Source organism: Equus asinus, chromosome 22, assembly GCF_041296235.1.
Source record: "Equus asinus isolate D_3611 breed Donkey chromosome 22, EquAss-T2T_v2, whole genome shotgun sequence".
NCBI classification, from domain to species: Eukaryota; Metazoa; Chordata; class Mammalia; order Perissodactyla; family Equidae; genus Equus; species Equus asinus.
In genome coordinates, this window is record NC_091811.1 from 7,208,989 (window position 1) to 7,227,584 (window position 18,596).

An 18,596-nucleotide genomic window follows, 5' to 3' on the forward strand; every position below is an offset into this window, starting at 1 on the left:
ATCCAGCTTGCAAGTAAGTTTTAACTAACACTTCACTACAAGTGTCACAGAATATCTGCAATATTGTTTCACTGAAAGACCTCTGTGGTGAAAGCATCTTGAAGCTATTATTAGGAACATTTTTATTTGAGACATTTCTCACATTTCAGTATATGCCATAATGAATGGGTATCATTTTCCTACAATGAAAGAACACTGTGCTAAATAGAGCTCACAGATAGCTATCTAGGAACGTTTTTACATAAGACTTATCAAACATTTTACAATAGTCGTGACAGACTATACATAACATTCAGTCACTGAAAGAAAACTGTGGAGAAACAATCTTGCTTGTATATATTTAGAAACTTCTTCATGTTCACCATTTCAAGCATTTCCGTATAAGACATACTGAATGAATATCACTTTGAGACAATGATATAACGTGCTGAAGCCAGATTGCAGGCAGCTGTTTAGGAACCTTTTCATAAGAGACTTATCATACATTTCACTACAAAGTATCTATTACATCCATTCAGTGAAAGAACACTATTGTGAAGCCAGATTGCTGGTAGCTAATTAGGAACATCTTGATATAAGGCTTTTCTAATATTTCAGTTTATGCCAAACAGAATGACTATCATTTTCTTAAAATGAAATAACACTGTGTTGAACTCATCTTGCAGGAAGCCATTTAGGGTTTCTTCATACAAAACACCAAACATGTCACTACTGCTCTGACAGAATCTCTGTAAGATTCCTTCACTGAGGAACACACTCTGGTGAAACCAGATTGCTCATAAGTTTTTAGGAATATCTTTATATAAGGCTATTCAAACACATCATATGCTATACAGAACGATTATCACTTCCATTAAATTAAACAACATTGTGATGCAACCAGCTGGCACATGCTATTTATGAACATTTTGTGTGTGTCTTATCAAACGTTTCTCTGCAGCCACAATGTGATAATTATTACATTCATTCAATGAAATACTGTGTTGAAAAAGCCTGCTTGTGGCTGTTTAGAAACATCTTCATGTAAGTGTTCATGCAAGCCTTATCAAACATTTCACTACAGGCATGACAGAATATCTATAACATTCAATGTCTGTAAGAAGACTGCTGTGAAACCATTTTGCTTGTAGCTACTTAGGGACATCTTCATAAAACTTATCCAGCATTTCACTACGGGTGTGATAGACTATCTATAACATCCATTCACTGAAAGAACATTGTCTTGAAAACACCTAGCAAGTAGCTCTTAAGGAACATCTTCACATATGACATTTCAAACATTTCAGTATATGCCACATGGAACGGCTATCACTTTCTTACAATGAAAGAGCATTGTGCTTAATCAAGCCAACAGGTAGCTGTTTAGGGATATTTTCACAGAAATCATATCAAACATTTGACTACAGATGTGACAATGTCTATAACATTTGTTATCTGAAAGAAAATTATGCAAAAACCATCTTCTTTTCACTGTTTAGGAACATCTGCACATAGTACACTTCAAATACTTAAGTATATTCCACACAGAGCGACTATCATTTTCACAAAATGAAAGAACACATGCTGAATCCAGTTTATGGGTAGCTGTTTAGGAACATCATATATCAAATATGTCACCACAGATGTGACAATATCTAGAACATTCATTCACTGAAAGAACACTGTGAAGAAACCATCTTGCTTGTTAGCTGTTTAAGAATATAAATAAAAGGCTCTTCAAACATATCACTTTATGCCATACAGAATGGCTATCATCTCCATAGCCAGAAAAGAATACTGTGATGAACCCAGCTTGCAAGTAATTGTTTATTAATATTTTGCTCAAGTCTTATCAGACATTTGCCTACAGTCATGACAGGATATCTTTAATGTCTATTCAATGTAATAACACTGTATTTAAAAGAATTTCCTTGTAGCTGTTTAGAAACATCTTCATGTAAGACTTATTAAGCATTCCTTTGCAGGAATGACAGAATCTCTAAACATTCACTCATTGAATGAACACAGGGATGAAAGCAGTTTTCTTGTAACTGTTGAGGAACATCTTCATATAAAGCTTTTCAAGCATTTCAGTATATGGCATACAGCATGGCCATACCCTTCTTACAAGGAAAGAAGGTTGTGTTTAATAGCTTTCAGGTAGATTATTAGGAGCATTTTTATATAAGACCTATTGAACATTTAACTACAGGCATGGCAGAATATCTATTACATCCATTCAATGAAAGAACACTATGGTGAAAGTGGCTTGGTTTGACTGTTAAGGAAGATCTTCATTTAAGTCCTTTTCAGCATTTCTGTATATGCCATACTAAACGGCTGTCACTATCTTATGATGAAATTATTCTGTCCTGAACACGTCTTGTTGGATTCTATTTAGGAACATCTTCATATAAGACCTCTCTAACATTTAAGCATATGCCATACAGAATGGCTCTCACTTACTTACAGTTAAAGGACACTGTGCTAAACCCGGCTTGCTGGCGGCTGTTTGAAACCTCTTCATATAAGACTTATTAAACATTTCACTACAGGCATGACAGACTAGCTATAACACTCGTTCACTGAAAGAACACTGTGGTGAAGCCAGATTACTTCTGGCGCCTTGGGAATGTCTTCGTATAAGGCTCTTCAAACACTTCATTATGCCTACAGAATGGCTATCGCTTCCATATCCAGAAAGAACGTTCTGATGAAACCAGTGGCTCTTTATGAGCATTTCATTTATGTCTTATCAAACGTTTCTCTACAGCTGCAACATGATATCCATAATATTCATTCAAGGAAACCACACTATGTTGAAAAAGCTTGCTTGTAGCTGTTCAGGAACACTCTCACCTAAGACATCAAATAGTTCTCTTGAGGCATGACAGAATACGTATAACATTCATTTTCTGAATGAACACTGTGGTGAAAACACCTTGCTTGCAGCTGTTTAGGGGAATCTTCAAATAAGTCCTATCAAACATTTCACTACGGGCATGATGGAATATCTATAACATTCACACATTGAAAGAATGCTGTGGTGAAACCAACTTCCTTGTAGCTTTTAAGGAACATCTTCATGTAAGTCTTTTCTAGCATTTCAGTATGAGCCATAGAGAACAGCTATACTTTCTTAAAATGAAAAAACATTGTACCTAACTCAGCTTTCAGGTAGACTTATAGTAACATTTTCATGTAAGATTTATTGAAAATTTCACAACATGTGCGACAGAATATCTATTACATTAATTCAATGAAAGATCACTATTGTGAAACCAGCTTGCTTGTATCTCTTTAGAAATACACTCATATAAGTCTTTTCTGACATTTCAGTGTATGCCATACAAAGTAACTATCACTTTATTACAATGAAAAGTCAGTGTGCTGATCCCAGCTTGCAGGTAGCTGTAGGAACCTTTTCATATATGATATAAAACATTTCACTACAGCTATAGGAGAATATATATAAAGTTTATTAAATGAAAGAACACTGTGGTGTAACCAGATTGCTTGTAGCTATTTAGGAGTATCTTCATACAAGTCTTTTCAAACATTTCAGTGTATTCCATCCAGAATGGTTATCACTTCCATAAAATGAAAGAACGATGTTAAGAACCCAGCTGGAAAGTTGTCTTTTAGAAATATCTTTTTATAAGTCTTAACAAATATTGCGCTATGGTCATGACAGAATGATTTTAATATTCACTCAAGGAAAGAAGGATGAGCTGAACCCTTGTTTCCTAGTATCTGTTTAGGAAGAACTTCATAAAATACTTAAAAAATTACACTACAGACTTGAAAAATATCCATAAGATTCAGACACTAAAGGAACTCTGGTGAAACAAATGTGCTTACAGCTGTTTAGGGGCATATTCACATAAGACAGTTCAAACATTTCAGCATATGCCCTACAGATGACCTATCAATTACTAACAATGTGAGAACACTGTTCTAAGCCCAGTTTGCGGGTAGCTGTTTAGGAACATGTTCATATAAGACTTAACAAACATTTCATTGCATGTGGGACAGAATATATATAGCATTTGTTCACTGAGAGAAAACTGTGGTGAAACCATCTTACTTGCAGCCATTAAGGATCATCTTCATATTAGTCATTATAACCATTTCAATATTTGCTGTTCTGATTGAATATGAGTTTCCAACAATGAAAGAAACACTGTGCTGAATCCAGCTTGCAAGTAAGTTTTAACTAACACTTCACTACAAGTGTCACAGAATATCTGCAATATTGTTTCACTGAAAGACCTCTGTGGTGAAAGCATCTTGAAGCTATTATTAGGAACATTTTTATTTGAGACATTTCTCACATTTCAGTATATGCCATAATGAATGGGTATCATTTTCCTACAATGAAAGAACACTGTGCTAAATAGAGCTCACAGATAGCTATCTAGGAACGTTTTTACATAAGACTTATCAAACATTTTACAATAGTCGTGACAGACTATACATAACATTCAGTCACTGAAAGAAAACTGTGGAGAAACAATCTTGCTTGTATATATTTAGAAACTTCTTCATGTTCACCATTTCAAGCATTTCCGTATAAGACATACTGAATGAATATCACTTTGAGACAATGATATAACGTGCTGAAGCCAGATTGCAGGCAGCTGTTTAGGAACCTTTTCATAAGAGACTTATCATACATTTCACTACAAAGTATCTATTACATCCATTCAGTGAAAGAACACTATTGTGAAGCCAGATTGCTGGTAGCTAATTAGGAACATCTTGATATAAGGCTTTTCTAATATTTCAGTTTATGCCAAACAGAATGACTATCATTTTCTTAAAATGAAATAACACTGTGTTGAACTCATCTTGCAGGAAGCCATTTAGGGTTTCTTCATACAAAACACCAAACATGTCACTACTGCTCTGACAGAATCTCTGTAAGATTCCTTCACTGAGGAACACACTCTGGTGAAACCAGATTGCTCATAAGTTTTTAGGAATATCTTTATATAAGGCTATTCAAACACATCATATGCTATACAGAACGATGATCACTTCCATTAAATTAAACAACATTGTGATGCAACCAGCTGGCACATGCTATTTATGAACATTTTGTGTGTGTCTTATCAAACGTTTCTCTGCAGCCACAATGTGATAATTATTACATTCATTCAATGAAATACTGTGTTGAAAAAGCCTGCTTGTGGCTGTTTAGAAACATCTTCATGTAAGTGTTCATGCAAGCCTTATCAAACATTTCCCTACAGGCATGACAGAATATCTATAACATTCAATGTCTGTAAGAAGACTGCTGTGAAACCATTTTGCTTGTAGCTACTTAGGGACATCTTCATAAAACTTATCCAGCATTTCACTACGGGTGTGATAGACTATCTATAACATCCATTCACTGAAAGAACATTGTCTTGAAAACACCTAGCAAGTAGCTCTTAAGGAACATCTTCACATATGACATTTCAAACATTTCAGTATATGCCACATGGAACGGCTATCACTTTCTTACAATGAAAGAGCATTGTGCTTAATCAAGCCAACAGGTAGCTGTTTAGGGATATTTTCACATAAATCATATCAAACATTTGACTACAGATGTGACAATGTCTATAACATTTGTTATCTGAAAGAAAATTATGCAAAAACCATCTTCTTTTCACTGTTTAGGAACATCTGCACATAGTACACTTCAAATACTTAAGTATATTCCACACAGAGCGACTATCATTTTCACAAAATGAAAGAACACATGCTGAATCCAGTTTATGGGTAGCTGTTTAGGAACATCATATATCAAATATGTCACCACAGATGTGACAATATCTAGAACATTCATTCACTGAAAGAACACTGTGAAGAAACCATCTTGCTTGTTAGCTGTTTAAGAATATAAATAAAAGGCTCTTCAAACATATCACTTTATGCCATACAGAATGGCTATCATCTCCATAGCCAGAAAAGAATACTGTGATGAACCCAGCTTGCAAGTAATTGTTTATTAATATTTTGCTCAAGTCTTATCAGACATTTGCCTACAGTCATGACAGGATATCTTTAATGTCTATTCAATGTAATAACACTGTATTTAAAAGAATTTCCTTGTAGCTGTTTAGAAACATCTTCATGTAAGACTTATTAAACATTCCTTTGCAGGAATGACAGAATCTCTAAACATTCACTCATTGAATGAACACAGGGATGAAAGCAGTTTTCTTGTAACTGTTGAGGAACATCTTCATATAAAGCTTTTCAAGCATTTCAGTATATGGCATACAGCATGGCCATACCCTTCTTACAAGGAAAGAAGTTTGTGTTTAATAGCTTTCAGGTAGATTATTAGGAGCATTTTTATGTAAGACCTATTGAACATTTAACTACAGGCATGACAGAATATCTATTACATCCATTCAATGAAAGAACACTATGGTGAAAGTGGCTTGGTTTGACTGTTAAGGAAGATCTTCATTTAAGTCCTTTTCAGCATTTCTGTATATGCCATACTAAACGGCTGTCACTATCTTATGATGAAATTATTCTGTCCTGAACACGTCTTGTTGGATTCTATTTAGGAACATCTTCATATAAGACCTCTCTAACATTTAAGCATATGCCATACAGAATGGCTCTCACTTACTTACAGTTAAAGGACACTGTGCTAAACCCGGCTTGCTGGCGGCTGTTTGAAACCTCTTCATATAAGACTTATTAAACATTTCACTACAGGCATGACAGACTAGCTATAACACTCGTTCACTGAAAGAACACTGTGGTGAAGCCAGATTACTTCTGGCGCCTTGGGAATGTCTTCGTATAAGGCTCTTCAAACACTTCATTATGCCTACAGAATGGCTATCGCTTCCATATCCAGAAAGAACGTTCTGATGAAACCAGTGGCTCTTTATGAGCATTTCATTTATGTCTTATCAAACGTTTCTCTACAGCCGCAACATGATATCCATAACATTCATTCAAGGAAACCACACTATGTTGAAAAAGCTTGCTTGTAGCTGTTCAGGAACACTCTCACATAAGACATCAAATAGTTCTCTTGAGGCATGACAGAATACGTATAACATTCATTTTCTGAATGAACACTGTGGTGAAAACACCTTGCTTGCAGCTGTTTAGGGGAATCTTCAAATAAGTCCTATCAAACATTTCACTACGGGCATGATGGAATATCTATAACATTCACACATTGAAAGAATGCTGTGGTGAAACCAACTTCCTTGTAGCTTTTAAGGAACATCTTCATGTAAGTCTTTTCTAGCATTTCAGTATGAGCCATAGAGAACAGCTATACTTTCTTAAAATGAAACAACATTGTACCTAACTCAGCTTTCAGGTAGACTTATAGTAACATTTTCATGTAAGATTTATTGAAAATTTCACAACATGTGCGACAGAATATCTATTACATTAATTCAATGAAAGATCACTATTGTGAAACCAGCTTGCTTGTATCTCTTTAGAAATACACTCATATAAGTCTTTTCTGACATTTCAGTGTATGCCATACAAAGTAACTATCACTTTATTACAATGAAAAGTCAGTGTGCTGATCCCAGCTTGCAGGTAGCTGTAGGAACCTTTTCATATATGATATAAAACATTTCACTACAGCTATAGGAGAATATATATAAAGTTTATTAAATGAAAGAACACTGTGGTGTAACCAGATTGCTTGTAGCTATTTAGGAGTATCTTCATACAAGTCTTTTCAAACATTTCAGTGTATTCCATCCAGAATGGTTATCACTTCCATAAAACGAAAGAACGATGTTAAGAACCCAGCTGGAAAGTTGTCTTTTAGAAATATCTTTTTATAAGTCTTAACAAATATTGCGCTATGGTCATGACAGAATGATTTTAATATTCACTCAAGGAAAGAAGGATGAGCTGAACCCTTGTTTCCTAGTATCTGTTTAGGAAGAACTTCATAAAATACTTAAAAAATTACACTACAGACTTGAAAAATATCCATAAGATTCAGACACTAAAGGAACTCTGGTGAAACAAATGTGCTTACAGCTGTTTAGGGGCATATTCACATAAGACAGTTCAAACATTTCAGCATATGCCCTACAGATGACCTATCAATTACTAACAATGTGAGAACACTGTTCTAAGCCCAGTTTGCGGGTAGCTGTTTAGGAACATGTTCATATAAGACTTAACAAACATTTCATTGCATGTGGGACAGAATATATATAGCATTTGTTCACTGAGAGAAAACTGTGGTGAAACCATCTTACTTGCAGCCATTAAGGATCATCTTCATATTAGTCATTATAACCATTTCAATATTTGCTGTTCTGATTGAATATGAGTTTCCAACAATGAAAGAAACACTGTGCTGAATCCAGCTTGCAAGTAAGTTTTAACTAACACTTCACTACAAGTGTCACAGAATATCTGCAATATTGTTTCACTGAAAGACCTCTGTGGTGAAAGCATCTTGAAGCTATTATTAGGAACATTTTTATTTGAGACATTTCTCACATTTCAGTATATGCCATAATGAATGGGTATCATTTTCCTACAATGAAAGAACACTGTGCTAAATAGAGCTCACAGATAGCTATCTAGGAACGTTTTTACATAAGACTTATCAAACATTTTACAATAGTCGTGACAGACTATACATAACATTCAGTCACTGAAAGAAAACTGTGGAGAAACAATCTTGCTTGTATATATTTAGAAACTTCTTCATGTTCACCATTTCAAGCATTTCCGTATAAGACATACTGAATGAATATCACTTTGAGACAATGATATAACGTGCTGAAGCCAGATTGCAGGCAGCTGTTTAGGAACCTTTTCATAAGAGACTTATCATACATTTCACTACAAAGTATCTATTACATCCATTCAGTGAAAGAACACTATTGTGAAGCCAGATTGCTGGTAGCTAATTAGGAACATCTTGATATAAGGCTTTTCTAATATTTCAGTTTATGCCAAACAGAATGACTATCATTTTCTTAAAATGAAATAACACTGTGTTGAACTCATCTTGCAGGAAGCCATTTAGGGTTTCTTCATACAAAACACCAAACATGTCACTACTGCTCTGACAGAATCTCTGTAAGATTCCTTCACTGAGGAACACACTCTGGTGAAACCAGATTGCTCATAAGTTTTTAGGAATATCTTTATATAAGGCTATTCAAACACATCATATGCTATACAGAACGATTATCACTTCCATTAAATTAAACAACATTGTGATGCAACCAGCTGGCACATGCTATTTATGAACATTTTGTGTGTGTCTTATCAAACGTTTCTCTGCAGCCACAATGTGATAATTATTACATTCATTCAATGAAATACTGTGTTGAAAAAGCCTGCTTGTGGCTGTTTAGAAACATCTTCATGTAAGTGTTCATGCAAGCCTTATCAAACATTTCACTACAGGCATGACAGAATATCTATAACATTCAATGTCTGTAAGAAGACTGCTGTGAAACCATTTTGCTTGTAGCTACTTAGGGACATCTTCATAAAACTTATCCAGCATTTCACTACGGGTGTGATAGACTATCTATAACATCCATTCACTGAAAGAACATTGTCTTGAAAACACCTAGCAAGTAGCTCTTAAGGAACATCTTCACATATGACATTTCAAACATTTCAGTATATGCCACATGGAACGGCTATCACTTTCTTACAATGAAAGAGCATTGTGCTTAATCAAGCCAACAGGTAGCTGTTTAGGGATATTTTCACATAAATCATATCAAACATTTGACTACAGATGTGACAATGTCTATAACATTTGTTATCTGAAAGAAAATTATGCAAAAACCATCTTCTTTTCACTGTTTAGGAACATCTGCACATAGTACACTTCAAATACTTAAGTATATTCCACACAGAGCGACTATCATTTTCACAAAATGAAAGAACACATGCTGAATCCAGTTTATGGGTAGCTGTTTGGGAACATCATATATCAAATATTTCACCACAGATGTGACAATATCTAGAACATTCATTCACTGAAAGAACACTGTGAAGAAACCATCTTGCTTGTTAGCTGTTTAAGAATATAAATAAAAGGCTCTTCAAACATATCACTTTATGCCATACAGAATGGCTATCATCTCCATAGCCAGAAAAGAATACTGTGATGAACCCAGCTTGCAAGTAATTGTTTATTAATATTTTGCTCAAGTCTTATCAGACATTTGCCTACAGTCATGACAGGATATCTTTAATGTCTATTCAATGTAATAACACTGTATTTAAAAGAATTTCCTTGTCGCTGTTTAGAAACATCTTCATGTAAGACTTATTAAACATTCCTTTGCAGGAATGACAGAATCTCTAAACATTCACTCATTGAATGAACACAGGGATGAAAGCAGTTTTCTTGTAACTGTTGAGGAACATCTTCATATAAAGCTTTTCAAGCATTTCAGTATATGGCATACAGCATGGCCATACCCTTCTTACAAGGAAAGAAGGTTGTGTTTAATAGCTTTCAGGTAGATTATTAGGAGCATTTTTATGTAAGACCTATTGAACATTTAACTACAGGCATGACAGAATATCTATTACATCCATTCAATGAAAGAACACTATGGTGAAAGTGGCTTGGTTTGACTGTTAAGGAAGATCTTCATTTAAGTCCTTTTCAGCATTTCTGTATATGCCATACTAAACGGCTGTCACTATCTTATGATGAAATTATTCTGTCCTGAACACGTCTTGTTGGATTCTATTTAGGAACATCTTCATATAAGACCTCTCTAACATTTAAGCATATGCCATACAGAATGGCTCTCACTTACTTACAGTTAAAGGACACTGTGCTAAACCCGGCTTGCTGGCGGCTGTTTGAAACCTCTTCATATAAGACTTATTAAACATTTCACTACAGGCATGACAGACTAGCTATAACACTCGTTCACTGAAAGAACACTGTGGTGAAGCCAGATTACTTCTGGCGCCTTGGGAATGTCTTCGTATAAGGCTCTTCAAACACTTCATTATGCCTACAGAATGGCTATCGCTTCCATATCCAGAAAGAACGTTCTGATGAAACCAGTGGCTCTTTATGAGCATTTCATTCATGTCTTATCAAACGTTTCTCTACAGCCGCAACATGATATCCATAACATTCATTCAAGGAAACCACACTATGTTGAAAAAGCTTGCTTGTAGCTGTTCAGGAACACTCTCACATAAGACATCAAATAGTTCTCTTGAGGCATGACAGAATACGTATAACATTCATTTTCTGAATGAACACTGTGGTGAAAACACCTTGCTTGCAGCTGTTTAGGGGAATCTTCAAATAAGTCCTATCAAACATTTCACTACGGGCATGATGGAATATCTATAACATTCACTCATTGAAAGAATGCTGTGGTGAAACCAACTTCCTTGTAGCTTTTAAGGAACATCTTCATGTAAGTCTTTTCTAGCATTTCAGTATGAGCCATAGAGAACAGCTATACTTTCTTAAAAGGAACAAACATTGTACCTAACTCAGCTTTCAGGTAGACTTATAGTAACATTTTCATGTAAGATTTATTGAAAATTTCACAACATGTGCGACAGAATATCTATTACATTAATTCAATGAAAGATCACTATTGTGAAACCAGCTTGCTTGTATCTCTTTAGAAATACACTCATATAAGTCTTTTCTGACATTTCAGTGTATGCCATACAAAGTAACTATCACTTTATTACAATGAAAAGTCAGTGTGCTGATCCCAGCTTGCAGGTAGCTGTAGGAACCTTTTCATATATGATATAAAACATTTCACTACAGCTATAGGAGACTATGTATAAAGTTTATTAAATGAAAGAACACTGTGGTGTAACCAGATTGCTTGTAGCTATTTAGGAGTATCTTCATACAAGTCTTTTCAAACATTTCAGTGTATTCCATCCAGAATGGTTATCACTTCCATAAAATGAAAGAACGATGTTAAGAACCCAGCTGGAAAGTTGTCTTTTAGAAATATCTTTTTATAAGTCTTAACAAATATTGCGCTATGGTCATGACAGAATGATTTTAATATTCACTCAAGGAAAGAAGGATGAGCTGAACCCTTGTTTCCTAGTATCTGTTTAGGAAGAACTTCATAAAATACTTAAAAAATTACACTACAGACTTGAAAAATATCCATAAGATTCAGACACTAAAGGAACTCTGGTGAAACAAATGTGCTTACAGCTGTTTAGGGGCATATTCACATAAGACAGTTCAAACATTTCAGCATATGCCCTACAGATGACCTATCAATTACTAACAATGTGAGAACACTGTTCTAAGCCCAGTTTGCGGGTAGCTGTTTAGGAACATGTTCATATAAGACTTAACAAACATTTCATTGCATGTGGGACAGAATATATATAGCATTTGTTCACTGAGAGAAAACTGTGTTGAAACCATCTTACTTGCAGCCATTAAGGATCATCTTCATATTAGTCATTATAACCATTTCAATATTTGCTGTTCTGATTGAATATGAGTTTCAAACAATGAAAGAAACACTGTGCTGAATCCAGCTTGCAAGTAAGTTTTAACTAACACTTCACTACAAGTGTCACGGAATATCTGCAATATTGTTTCACTGAAAGACCTCTGTGGTGAAAGCATCTTGAAGCTATTATTAGGAACATTTTTATTTGAGACATTTCTCACATTTCAGTATATGCCATAATGAATGGGTATCATTTTCCTACAATGAAAGAACACTGTGCTAAATAGAGCTCACAGATAGCTATCTAGGAACGTTTTTACATAAGACTTATCAAACATTTTACAATAGTCGTGACAGACTATACATAACATTCAGTCACTGAAAGAAAACTGTGGAGAAACAATCTTGCTTGTATATATTTAGAAACTTCTTCATGTTCACCATTTCAAGCATTTCCATATAAGACATACTGAATGAATATCACTTTGAGACAATGATATAACGTGCTGAAGCCAGATTGCAGGCAGCTGTTTAGGAACCTTTTCATAAGAGACTTATCATACATTTCACTACAAAGTATCTATTACATCCATTCAGTGAAAGAACACTATTGTGAAGCCAGATTGCTGGTAGCTAAGTAGGAACATCTTGATATAAGGCTTTTCTAATATTTCAGTTTATGCCAAACAGAATGACTATCATTTTCTTAAAATGAAATAACACTGTGTTGAACTCATCTTGCAGGAAGCCATTTAGGGTTTCTTCATACAAAACACCAAACATGTCACTACTGCTCTGACAGAATCTCTGTAAGATTCCTTCACTGAGGAACACACTCTGGTGAAACCAGATTGCTCATAAGTTTTTAGGAATATCTTTATATAAGGCTATTCAAACACATCATATGCTATACAGAACGATTATCACTTCCATTAAATTAAACAACATTGTGATGCAACCAGCTGGCACATGCTATTTATGAACATTTTGTGTGTGTCTTATCACACGTTTCTCTGCAGCCACAATGTGATAATTATTACATTCATTCAATGAAATACTGTGTTGAAAAAGCCTGCTTGTGGCTGTTTAGAAACATCTTCATGTAAGTGTTCATGCAAGCCTTATCAAACATTTCACTACAGGCATGACAGAATATCTATAACATTCAATGTCTGTAAGAAGACTGCTGTGAAACCATTTGGCTTGTAGCTACTTAGGGACATCTTCATAAAACTTATCCAGCATTTCACTACGGGTGTGATAGACTATCTATAACATCCATTCACTGAAAGAACATTGTCTTGAAAACACCTAGCAAGTAGCTCTTAAGGAACATCTTCACATATGCCATTTCAAACATTTCAGTATATGCCACAAGGAACGGCTATCACTTTCTTACAATGAAAGAGCATTGTGCTTAATCAAGCCAACAGGTAGCTGTTTAGGGATATTTTCACAGAAATCATATCAAACATTTGACTACAGATGTGACAATGTCTATAACATTTGTTATCTGAAAGAAAATTATGCAAAAACCATCTTCTTTTCACTGTTTAGGAACATCTGCACATAGTACACTTCAAATACTTAAGTATATTCCACACAGAGCGACTATCATTTTCACAAAATGAAAGAACACATGCTGAATCCAGTTTATGGGTAGCTGTTTAGGAACATCATATATCAAATATTTCACCACAGATGTGACAATATCTAGAACATTCATTCACTGAAAGAACACTGTGAAGAAACCATCTTGCTTGTTAGCTGTTTAAGAATATAAATAAAAGGCTCTTCAAACATATCACTTTATGCCATACAGAATGGCTATCATCTCCATAGCCAGAAAAGAATACTGTGATGAACCCAGCTTGCAAGTAATTGTTTATTAATATTTTGCTCAAGTCTTATCAGACATTTGCCTACAGTCATGACAGGATATCTTTAATGTCTATTCAATGTAATAACACTGTATTTAAAAGAATTTCCTTGTAGCTGTTTAGAAACATCTTCATGTAAGACTTATTAAACATTCCTTTGCAGGAATGACAGAATCTCTAAACATTCACTCATTGAATGAACACAGGGATGAAAGCAGTTTTCTTGTAACTGTTGAGGAACATCTTCATATAAAGCTTTTCAAGCATTTCAGTATATGGCATACAGCATGGCCATACCCTTCTTACAAGGAAAGAAGTTTGTGTTTAATAGCTTTCAGGTAGATTATTAGGAGCATTTTTATGTAAGACCTATTGAACATTTAACTACAGGCATGACAGAATATCTATTACATCCATTCAATGAAAGAACACTATGGTGAAAGTGGCTTGGTTTGACTGTTAAGGAAGATCTTCATTTAAGTCCTTTTCAGCATTTCTGTATATGCCATACTAAACGGCTGTCACTATCTTATGATGAAATTATTCTGTCCTGAACACGTCTTGTTGGATTCTATTTAGGAACATCTTCATATAAGACCTCTCTAACATTTAAGCATATGCCATACAGAATGGCTCTCACTTACTTACAGTTAAAGGACACTGTGCTAAACCCGGCTTGCTGGCGGCTGTTTGAAACCTCTTCATATAAGACTTATTAAACATTTCACTACAGGCATGACAGACTAGCTATAACACTCGTTCACTGAAAGAACACTGTGGTGAAGCCAGATTACTTCTGGCGCCTTGGGAATGTCTTCGTATAAGGCTCTTCAAACACTTCATTATGCCTACAGAATGGCTATCGCTTCCATATCCAGAAAGAACGTTCTGATGAAACCAGTGGCTCTTTATGAGCATTTCATTTATGTCTTATCAAACGTTTCTGTACAGCCGCAACATGATATCCATAACATTCATTCAAGGAAACCACACTATGTTGAAAAAGCTTGCTTGTAGCTGTTCAGGAACACTCTCACCTAAGACATCAAATAGTTCTCTTGAGGCATGACAGAATACGTATAACATTCATTTTCTGAATGAACACTGTGGTGAAAACACCTTGCTTGCAGCTGTTTAGGGGAATTTTCAAATAAGTCCTATCAAACATTTCACTACGGGCATGATGGAATATCTATAACATTCACACATTGAAAGAATGCTGTGGTGAAACCAACTTCCTTGTAGCTTTTAAGGAACATCTTCATGTAAGTCTTTTCTAGCATTTCAGTATGAGCCATAGAGAACAGCTATACTTTCTTAAAATGAAACAACATTGTACCTAACTCAGCTTTCAGGTAGACTTATAGTAACATTTTCATGTAAGATTTATTGAAAATTTCACAACATGCGCGACAGAATATCTATTACATTAATTCAATGAAAGATCACTATTGTGAAACCAGCTTGCTTGTATCTCTTTAGAAATACACTCATATAAGTCTTTTCTGACATTTCAGTGTATGCCATACAAAGTAACTATCACTTTATTACAATGAAAAGTCAGTGTGCTGATCCCAGCTTGCAGGTAGCTGTAGGAACCTTTTCATATATGATATAAAACATTTCACTACAGCTATAGGAGAATATATATAAAGTTTATTAAATGAAAGAACACTGTGGTGTAACCAGATTGCTTGTAGCTATTTAGGAGTATCTTCATACAAGTCTTTTCAAACATTTCAGTGTATTCCATCCAGAATGGTTATCACTTCCATAAAACGAAAGAACGATGTTAAGAACCCAGCTGGAAAGTTGTCTTTTAGAAATATCTTTTTATAAGTCTTAACAAATATTGCGCTATGGTCATGACAGAATGATTTTAATATTCACTCAAGGAAAGAAGGATGAGCTGAACCCTTGTTTCCTAGTATCTGTTTAGGAAGAACTTCATAAAATACTTAAAAAATTACACTACAGACTTGAAAAATATCCATAAGATTCAGACACTAAAGGAACTCTGGTGAAACAAATGTGCTTACAGCTGTTTAGGGGCATATTCACATAAGACAGTTCAAACATTTCAGCATATGCCCTACAGATGACCTATCAATTACTAACAATGTGAGAACACTGTTCTAAGCCCAGTTTGCGGGTAGCTGTTTAGGAACATGTTCATATAAGACTTAACAAACATTTCATTGCATGTGGGACAGAATATATATAGCATTTGTTCACTGAGAGAAAACTGTGGTGAAACCATCTTACTTGCAGCCATTAAGGATCATCTTCATATTAGTCATTATAACCATTTCAATATTTGCTGTTCTGATTGAATATGAGTTTCCAACAATGAAAGAAACACTGTGCTGAATCCAGCTTGCAAGTAAGTTTTAACTAACACTTCACTACAAGTGTCACGGAATATCTGCAATATTGTTTCACTGAAAGACCTCTGTGGTGAAAGCATCTTGAAGCTATTATTAGGAACATTTTTATTTGAGACATTTCTCACATTTCAGTATATGCCATAATGAATGGGTATCATTTTCCTACAATGAAAGAACACTGTGCTAAATAGAGCTCACAGATAGCTATCTAGGAACGTTTTTACATAAGACTTATCAAACATTTTACAATAGTCGTGACAGACTATACATAACATTCAGTCACTGAAAGAAAACTGTGGAGAAACAATCTTGCTTGTATATATTTAGAAACTTCTTCATGTTCACCATTTCAAGCATTTCCATATAAGACATACTGAATGAATATCACTTTGAGACAATGATATAACGTGCTGAAGCCAGATTGCAGGCAGCTGTTTAGGAACCTTTTCATAAGAGACTTATCATACATTTCACTACAAAGTATCTATTACATCCATTCAGTGAAAGAACACTATTGTGAAGCCAGATTGCTGGTAGCTAATTAGGAACATCTTGATATAAGGCTTTTCTAATATTTCAGTTTATGCCAAACAGAATGACTATCATTTTCTTAAAATGAAATAACACTGTGTTGAACTCATCTTGCAGGAAGCCATTTAGGGTTTCTTCATACAAAACACCAAACATGTCACTACTGCTCTGACAGAATCTCTGTAAGATTCCTTCACTGAGGAACACACTCTGGTGAAACCAGATTGCTCATAAGTTTTTAGGAATATCTTTATATAAGGCTATTCAAACACATCATATGCTATACAGAACGATTATCACTTCCATTAAATTAAACAACATTGTGATGCAACCAGCTGGCACATGCTATTTATGAACATTTTGTGTGTGTCTTATCAAACGTTTCTCTGCAGCCACAATGTGATAATTATTACATTCATTCAATGAAATACTGTGTTGAAAAAGCCTGCTTGTGGCTGTTTAGAAACATCTTCATGTAAGTGTTCATGCAAGCCTTATCAAACATTTCACTACAGGCATGACAGAATATCTATAACATTCAATGTCTGTAAGAAGACTGCTGTGAAACCATTTGGCTTGTAGCTACTTAGGGACATCTTCATAAAACTTATCCAGCATTTCACTACGGGTGTGATAGACTATCTATAACATCCATTCACTGAAAGAACATTGTCTTGAAAACACCTAGCAAGTAGCTCTTAAGGAACATCTTCACATATGCCATTTCAAACATTTCAGTATATGCCACAAGGAACGGCTATCACTTTCTTACAATGAAAGAGCATTGTGCTTAATCAAGCCAACAGGTAGCTGTTTAGGGATATTTTCACAGAAATCATATCAAACATTTGACTACAGATGTGACAATGTCTATAACATTTGTTATCTGAAAGAAAATTATGCAAAAACCATCTTCTTTTCACTGTTTAGGAACATCTGCACATAGTACACTTCAAATACTTAAGTATATTCCACACAGAGCGACTATCATTTTCACAAAATGAAAGAACACATGCTGAATCCAGTTTATGGGTAGCTGTTTAGGAACATCATATATCAAATATTTCACCACAGATGTGACAATATCTAGAACATTCATTCACTGAAAGAACACTGTGAAGAAACCATCTTGCTTGTTAGCTGTTTAAGAATATAAATAAAAGGCTCTTCAAACATATCACTTTATGCCATACAGAATGGCTATCATCTCCATAGCCAGAAAAGAATACTGTGATGAACCCAGCTTGCAAGTAATTGTTTATTAATATTTTGCTCAAGTCTTATCAGACATTTGCCTACAGTCATGACAGGATATCTTTAATGTCTATTCAATGTAATAACACTGTATTTAAAAGAATTTCCTT